The sequence below is a fragment of the Euprymna scolopes genome, chromosome 41 (assembly GCF_053919585.1).
Source record: "Euprymna scolopes isolate OS-2025 chromosome 41, ASM5391958v1, whole genome shotgun sequence".
NCBI classification, from domain to species: Eukaryota; Metazoa; Mollusca; class Cephalopoda; order Sepiida; family Sepiolidae; genus Euprymna; species Euprymna scolopes.
Genome location: NC_136522.1, coordinates 27,242,133 through 27,247,799, shown reverse-complemented (window position 1 = coordinate 27,247,799; position 5,667 = coordinate 27,242,133). Strand labels below are relative to the sequence as shown.

The 5,667-nt window shown below is 40.2% G+C and overlaps 1 pseudogene; it reads left to right on the top strand.

Moving 5' to 3' along the window:
* The first annotated feature begins 2,977 nt into the window (after positions 1–2,977).
* LOC145266870 (5S ribosomal RNA) lies at positions 2,978–3,093 on the top strand (annotated as a pseudogene).
* The last annotated feature ends 2,574 nt before the right edge of the window (positions 3,094–5,667 follow it).

Genomic DNA, 5,667 nt, shown 5'->3' with positions numbered 1-5,667 from the left:
GCTCCCTTAACATCATCAATCGACGCTTTACTAGCATCTCGGCAGCGCCTTTCATCTTCACCCTCCTTTCTCCTGTAGCTTTGGACTGGATCCAAGAGAACACAGTGGCTGAGTCGGTCCTCACCTCAACATTCTGTAGCCCCCATTTCAAGGCTAAGTTGATGCCCTTCATAACCGCATCCAGTTCCGCCACATTTATGTGAGCCACGTTGTCCTTCTTCCGCAACCAAGCAGCATCTTCTGTAGTAACACCACCAATCTCCAAGGTGACCCCCACTGTTATACAGCTTGCATCACACCACACAACACCTTCTGCACTGTTAGGTACATGTCAAACACCTCTCACTGGATCCTCCCTCTTCACCTCTTCAATAATCTCTCTCATAATGTTCACAGTCTCTTTATCAACTCCATCCTCCCACTTCGCTCCACTAGCTAGCCTTTTGATATAACTACATGCAGTCCGTAGCCATCCTGCAATAGGGTAATGGCCCACCAGTCTTCCGCATATTGAAAAGAGTTCTCGCCTGCTCAATTTTTCCGACACCTCCGGGATCTCATTTCCCCTCCGGAACACTAACCGTCCTATCTGGTCCTTTCTTAGTTGGAGCCCTAACACAGCTCCTCCCTCCAACGATTCCGGGCGTTTTGCAATTAGCCCAAAGCTGTTGAGGTGTTTTACTACGTCCTCCGCAGATGCTACCGTCTCATCCACCAAAATATCATCAATGTAGGAACTGGTGGCTCTTCTGACTGCGTCCTCCTTGCTTAGCACCGTTTTGAGGATCGCTGCCATGATTTTTGGTGCAGAATTCAGGCCATAACCCAACCTAGTCAGGCAGTACGTTCGGCCCTTGTACCTGACCAGCTGGTATTTCCAGAATTCCTGTGAAATGTGGATCTGTAGGTATGCAAATTTTAAATCCACAATCGTCGCAGCCTTCTGAATCTGCCTCCACTCTCGCATGGTCTCTCCGCACACGTCCATCACATCGCCTCCCGTGTGACACGCAACGTGCATGTTCAGCTCCCTGAAGTCCAGTACTGGCCGAACTTTGTTTTGTGGGCTGAACAACTGCCATTAACGGCAGCACACCTTCCACCTTCTCCGTCCATGGTCTTAAAATCCCCTCTGAGATCCATCGGACCACCTCCTTCTCAAATTCAACTCTTGTGCCTCCTCGCAACGTATGCTCGTAGCATTCCACTCTGTTGTTCAGTATGGGAGGTTCTCCCTTCCATGCCCACTTGACTGTCCATTTCTCACCATCAAAGTGTGCAGAGAAATCTTGGTCCTCTATCGTGCAACTTTTGTCTGACCCGGCCGTTCCTGTGACACCTTTTTCGAATTGCGCACCTGCAGCCCCTTGATGTCCTCCAAATCTCACGGAGTTCCTATATACCGTAACGCCCCTAGTCGAGCAATTGCGTCCATCCCTAGCACCACATCGACACCCATGACAATTTTGTTAATAACAATCTCCTGGATTGTTAGTGACATCCCACGTACCATCAACCGAACAATACTTGTGCCATTGCACTTCACCTCTCTGCCATCAACTGCCGTAATGCTGATGGTTCCATTGCATGTGTCAACCATGTCTTTGGTGACAATTGTTGAAGTACAGCCCGTGTCCACAAGGGCGTTTGCGCTTCGTCCATTTAGGATCACCTCTACTTGTGGTGACATACCCTGAAGCGCCTTCATCAAATAAGTGGGGTAGCCACCGGCGCAGTGGCTTCCCCCTGTTCGTTTCCCTGGGGACAGAATCTGCTGATGTGGCCGACTTTCCCACAGCGGTAACACGTGACTTCTGGCTTTGGCTCCCTGCACTCCCTTGCCATATAGGAGCCTTGGCATCGGTAGCATCTGCCAGAGAACCTAGGTCTCTACCACAGTCCTCTCTGCTTTTCGTCCTTCACAATTTCCTGCTGCAGTTTGCTTCATTGAGCGACAGCTACGCTTCCCTGCTCACTCTCTTTTTTCCTGGCCAGCACCCTAGCCTGTGTAATCAACTCCGCCACCTCCATAGTATTTACACCGGGCAGTTGCTGCAGAGCTATAGAAATATGGTCCGGGAAGCCATTGATAAAGGCCATCTTAACCATCTGTCGACGGCCTCCTCCATTGAATCCTGCTAGTCCCGTCAACCTCCTGATATTGTTGGCGTAAACATCGACAGGCTCTCCGGTCCGGTAGTTTGCCATATGCCACAAACGGTCCTTCGGTAAATGCTTCCTTCAACTTTTCCTCAATGGCGTCAACAGACAGTCGATCCTCCTCCTGCATCTCCAGATATAGGGCCAGAGTATCACCATCAAGATACAGCGGTATCAAGCTGGCTACATCCGCGATGTCCTGCAACTTAGCGACAAGTTTAACCTTGGTCAGCCAGGTTATAACATCTCCCTCTCCAGAGAACGTCTTAAGCATTTCACTGCTGATCCTCTTTGCTTCCATAGTTCCCGCCGAAATAGCTTGTAGTGAAGTAGAAAAAAAAGAAATAAAAAATATATAAGACACAGCTGTTCCTTCCAAAAGGTTGAGCTCTTCAACGTCCAAAAATAATTCAACGTCACTTCTTCCAACCGTCGTTTCACACTCTGCGCTCTTCACCCCTGCTTAAAAAAAGTACCGTTTATATGCTACCCATTTCTCCACTTATGCAAATTGACTATCAACCAGAACCATCTAGTTTTCCATTTCTCCAAACAGCCAATTTGCAAAGGGGGACAACTCAAACCACAGTTTTCTTATTTTATACTTTATGTATTTAGTTTCTTGTTAGTTATTTAATACGATTAGTATACTTTTTCCTGTATTAAATGAGATATGATTAAAAGGTAAAAGGGACTGTAGTTTATATATATATATATATATATATATATATATATATATATATATATATATATATATATATATATATATATATATATATATATATATATATATATATATATATATATATATATATATATACACGGCATAATCACGTTGACAAACCGGTTCTCATCTGATCACCGAAGTTAAGCAACGTTGAGCCTGGCTAGTACCAATGGGTGACCATTTGGAAATTCTAGGCGCTGTGTGTGCTTTCCGCTTATCTCGGCATTGTTTCCAGTCGTCTTGAACCTCCACTTGCCACTGGTATTCAACAATGTCGATTCAGGAAAGGATTACGCAACTCTGCCACAAAAATTTCACGTGCAGGCACCCTTACAGTGGGTATCCACAGTCTGTCAAGACTGAAGGAAGCTTAATATATATATATATATATATATATATATATATATATATATATATATATATATATATATGAATAAATCAATAAAATTATATACACATTGTTAAGAGTCTATGCGGATCGATCAACGTTTCAATGTTTTTATGTCGTCGTCAGGACTCCAAATGAAGGTTGCAGTTAAAAAATTACTTAAAAATATATATAACTTTCTTGTTTTCCTCAAAAAACTTTTTCCTAACTATTCTAATTATATTAACATCCAAACCGTATACATAGAAGTCTCCAAATTCACCTAAAAAATCTGAATATTACTCATTTGCATATTCATTTTTAAAATAGCATCTAATAAATTAATATTCTGTAATACCATTTCTAATTTGCATTGCGAAATTTTCTTTTATAAACAAATGGTTTTATTGATAGTACTATTATTATAATTATGGTGCTAGTGAACGAAAATGTTCAAAATTTCTATGTGATATTAGCTAATCTGTGTGACATCAAATGACATAGCTTTGAATTAATATTGAATTAATATTGAATTAATATATGTTACATTCATCATGAGCCAGATTCGGGGAACACATAACCATATGGAAAACTTTTTAATGAAAAAATATACTTAGAATATATAGCGGATCGTTATTTCACAAAACAGATTCGCTGTATGCGTTCACAGGGAAATAACTCAATTGAAATCATTTTAAGTTTTAAAATAGACGCTAGATCTAAAAGAACACCAGTTCACTCATGCAAACAGATGGCGGAATGTTCACTGCGTGCTTTGTCCCAAAGTCATATAAATTCTACGGCGACTAATTTTTGTCTTTTCATGTATGTTTACAGTAAATAAGTTGGAAGCGTTGCAATTTCGATTATGAATCTAGTACGTGGGAAAAATCAAGTTAATTTAGTGAGAAAGGAGTCCTACTAACTCCATCGCGAGAAATATGCACGCTGAGGATTCTGTAATAGAAATCATCATTCTCGCAAACGACCTCATGTTTGCTTAGCCTGTAAAATAACAACAGAAAATGTAGAAAAGACTAGCATAATTTTGTACATCGCTCATTGGTGAACGTATGTCATTAATTTGCATATGTACACAATTGGTAGCTATTAAAAGGGACGAATTGTAAAGCATAAGGATTGAGTTGAGTTTTTCTTGGATAGCTTAGAACGATAACGCTCGGTGGAAGATAATATCGAATACACGAGGATATATTGCAAGTTGAGGAAAGAAAAAAAAAAGCTTTCGTGCGTTTTATCGACAAGAGGACGGTTTTACACTGCCATTTTTTTTGTTTTTTTCCCTTTCCATTTTTATAGATTCCCGCCAAGGGATTTCTATTTACACAAGTAGCGATGAACGACTTTTCTTTAAATGTTTCTCTTTTATCCAGACACTTGGATTTATACACAACAATCTACATCAAAACATTTCTAAGCCTGCTCTATTAAAATATAATGGATTTTAATTCCATATTGATAAACATGAACCTTCTTGATTTTGTAATGGATTACCGAGAAAAAGAGAGTTAATACTCCACACCACTGATAAAAAAAACTACTGTGTTAAATAAAACTATTTTTAATGTATATAAATGCAGTGTTCGAATTGATTACTATTTGTTGGTGTTATTTAATTTTTTAATGATAAAGTCTATGATATTTGAATGAATATTAAAATGCCATCCATAATAATACCAACTTTTATAAACTGGTGACACCGCACGTCAATACTCAAGCAATATCAATTTTAAGTCGTCACTCTTTCAATAGAAAATATGAAGAACGATGTCCTACGTATGTATGTGGTCAGATGCCTTTCCGGGGATAAGGCAGGTTTCAACAATAATTCACAGGAGAACAGTTTATGTCAGAGACGAGACGTCGAAGTGTAGCGAGTTGTTAGACGAACTCGACTCTTCATATGAAGAGGGTATTTAAGGTAAACAAGGAGGTCACGTGATGTGACGGAGTCCTTTTATTTCCTTCTTTCCTCTTCCTCTGTGTTGTACGGGTATGATCCGAATTTACGCACTTGTTTGAGCTAATTTATAATATATAATTTTCCAAGAACTTCGGACGTTTTCGGATCCGTGACGGACGACGCGTATAAGTAATTTCCTCGGGAGTTACTTCCAGGGGGGTTTCTTCGGTTGGATCTTTATGGTCTATACTGTCATCTTGTGTGTTTTCTGTGTCACTGTGCTTGGAAGAGTCCGATTGTTCATCTATTGATGATTCGGATTCGACATGTATGGGACTATCTATTTCGTATTCACTTTCGGTATTGTTTTGATCAATGGTGTGGTAGTTAGGGTGTTGTTCAACTTTGATAATGTCAGACTTCTTCACTTTATATCTTTTTCCCCGAAATTGTTTATCTGTAAACTTTTGTACAGTACAATACTGATCT